We start from the raw sequence: 3018 nt of genomic DNA, 5'->3' as shown, positions 1-3018 counted from the left end.
CAGGTAGCCTATCAGACTAAATGTAGCTGAGTAATAAATTGAACAAAAAGGGGCTAATTTATACTTTGTTTCTAATTACAGGTTCAATTAGCATTTCTCATATCAGCATGTTCTCTGCATCAATACTGGAAGGATTTTTTTCTTTAAACTACATTAGGTTTCTTTGTTCCATAATTAAATTTGTTTGATGACCCAAAACATATAAAGAAATAAAACACAGAGCAGAACTCCCAAATGAAAAAAAAACTTTCCCACTGCACTATATGGAAGTTGGGGTGAAACCAACAAGCAAATTTGTCAGAGAATAGAATTACATAAATAAAGCACAGCATCAGGAAGTCTTTTGTAGGCCCTGTAAAGGAGGAGTAGGTTCTTCCTGAAAAAACAATAAATATATATATATATATATATATATATATATACATTTTACATAGTCAATTAATCCAAATATAAGTTCTGAAGCTTATTTTCAAAATAACTTTTATGAAGCTATCAAACATACTTTTTAGCCGACATTTTTCTTGGGTCTAATGCAATTTACCAATCCTAAGTTCCAGTTTTTCTTTATCTTGAAGCAGAAAATCATCTAAATTAATCGGGGCTAGCCCAAGTCTCCATGGGGCCCTAAGCAAAATGAGATTTTGGGGCCCTCTATTTCTGCCAATAATAATGCTAGCTGCAATAACCAGTGCGATAATCAGATCATTCACATAAACTTATTGCAGCGTTGGTAGTGCTGTTTACAGTCTAATGTTTCTATGCATCATATAACTTTACAATTAGTAATAAAATAAACTTTATTTACAGTAAAAATGTGGTTTGCAATATTTGGTTCTGTAACAGCAATGTGAAGATATAACCTCTAGTGCAATAATAAGTGACAAATAAAACAGTTTTGATAAATAAAAATAATTAAATTGAACAAGAATATACATGATTAAGTCAAATAAACAAAATGTATAGTCTATCAATGTTCTGGTCGGTTTGTCAATCTGCTTTTTCATGTATAGGTAATAATTTTGAATGACATTTTTCCCTTTATTGTCCCACAATGGGGAAATTGCAGGCTCTATTTATGTAAAAAAAATTCAAAAAATGATCCTGAAAATGTATATCCTATTACTTAATATATGTATAGAAATCATTTAACATGCAAAAAACAACAAATAGTTAATTGTTATTGAAGGCCACCTAGTTGTTCTGTGGTCCTTAGCAGTTGCTCAGTTCCCTTACGCCTTGGGTCAGACTTGTAAAATAATAGAATAAGGTTTGCTTCATTTTAAGGTTGAATTACTGAAATAAATGAACATTTCAATGCCATGAACATGTATAACTGTTCTTCAAGATTTTGTAATAGTATTACCATCAACATAATAAACATTTAAGCTTGGCAATTAGCAGAGACACCAGCCAACAGCTGAATGAAAACTAGATTACATTTTGGAAAAGTATCAGCTGACTTTGATTATAGATGTTGCACGTCTCTGAAACTAAAAAATACTTTAAATGTGTAGAGTACGTGACAACCACAAGTTTCACAAGCAAAAATGTTACAGATCCAAGGAGATGAGGGAAGTCCATGCAGTTTAGCCTTTAGCAAAAAGTAGTATACTTGAAGTAAATTCTATTAAGAATACTTAAGTGTAAGTTTAGAAAGTTATCGAACAATGTACTTTTAGTGTACTTGAAGTATTACTAAAGTAATACTTCTTCGAACTAAATTAGGACATTTTTAAGTTTACTATAGTACACTTAAAGTATACTTTAGTAAACAATAAAGTAAACAATAGTATAGTCAAGTACACTTGTTTATACTATTGTTAAGTATATGAAATATTGTTTAGAATAAGTAAACTCTAAGTGGACTGCCTGATTTTAAGTATGAAATTAGTGCACTTTTAGTATACTTGAATAAATGACTTTTTACTTTTACTTAGGCTCCCAGTTTTTATGCTGTGTCAATTGTTTAGAATGTTTTGGGGGTTTTTTTATTATGTTTTTTTAAACAATGAAAATATATAGTTTCTGGAATGAGGTAAGCACTTTGCTTTCACTGGTTAAAGTGCCATGCTTCACATATCTTTTGTGTGTTTTGTCTTTGCAAGAAAGTTAGAAGAACATTTGAATTCTATTCACAAAAGATAAAAGTGTAATTTAAATATAATATTTAGCATTTAAAAGTTAAATAGACACTTCTTGTATGTACGTCTTGAGAATAATAAAAATGCAGATTAGTGAAAACATTTAGGACAAGCCCACATCAATTCTCGCAGGTAAATGAAATTCTTCCCAAAATCTCGCGATAGTAGTCGGCTTGTGAGGCAGATGATCCCATGGGATGTTGAAAGAGATGATGAGGGAACTGCTACTCTTCAGTGGTGGAGAATCAGACGTCGAGTAGAATCCATCAGCATCGAAAGCGGAAGGTCTGTGCTGTAGTAGACGATAGTGGGATTTCTGTGTCTGTGCGCGCGTGTGAGAGAGAGAGTGTTCATGACAGACAGTGGGTGCTGCTTCTCTGAGGGAGGTTTCTGGCTTTCCTGAGGATCAAAACAACCGTTTGTCGCGGTGGAGGTAGTTTACCACAGCCTGTAGGAAATCCTTTTTTATGACTCCTGTAAATAGAGAGCGCTCAGCTCGCAGCACCGCATAGCTTTACTCAGACCAGAGTTAAATGGAGGCATTTGTCAGGGTTGAAAAAAACTAAACCATGAGAGTATATTATGCCCCCTGAGTGCAGAGGGGTCACCTGTTTTAATCAACACGAGCTCATATATCGTTAAACAAGCCTATTGTGCTCTACATGCGCGCATTAAACGTCACGCGCAAAACTTTGTCTCCACGAGCGCAGCCGACAACCAACCCATGTGAAAAAACTCGGCATTTTTTTTTTTTTGCTGTTAAAGTGATCATTTATATTACTTTTGTTTCTGAGATATTAATGATTTTTTTTAAGGTCTTCTGAGGTCAAGCAATCCAATTAAAGCTACAGTGTGTAATAATTACAGGGATATACAG

General features: G+C 33.5%; 1 protein-coding gene across 3 annotated transcripts in view; it reads left to right on the top strand.

Moving 5' to 3' along the window:
- The first annotated feature begins 2318 nt into the window (after positions 1 to 2318).
- Positions 2319 to 3018, top strand: part of LOC107099926 (RAC-gamma serine/threonine-protein kinase) — a 76897-nt gene continuing 76197 nt past the window's right edge. For all 3 annotated transcript variants that reach the window (XM_015398239.1, XM_015398243.1, XM_015398241.1), the window contains exon 1: positions 2319 to 2426. The gene's annotated coding sequence lies outside the window, so the exon portion shown is untranslated. The remainder of the gene's footprint in view (positions 2427 to 3018) is intronic.

The sequence above is a fragment of the Cyprinodon variegatus genome, unplaced genomic scaffold (genome assembly GCF_000732505.1).
Source record: "Cyprinodon variegatus isolate N-32 unplaced genomic scaffold, C_variegatus-1.0 Scaffold919, whole genome shotgun sequence".
Taxonomy (NCBI): domain Eukaryota; kingdom Metazoa; phylum Chordata; class Actinopteri; order Cyprinodontiformes; family Cyprinodontidae; genus Cyprinodon; species Cyprinodon variegatus.
The sequence above is the reverse complement of the archived record's forward strand: the minus strand, read 5'-3'. Positions and strand labels throughout refer to the sequence as shown.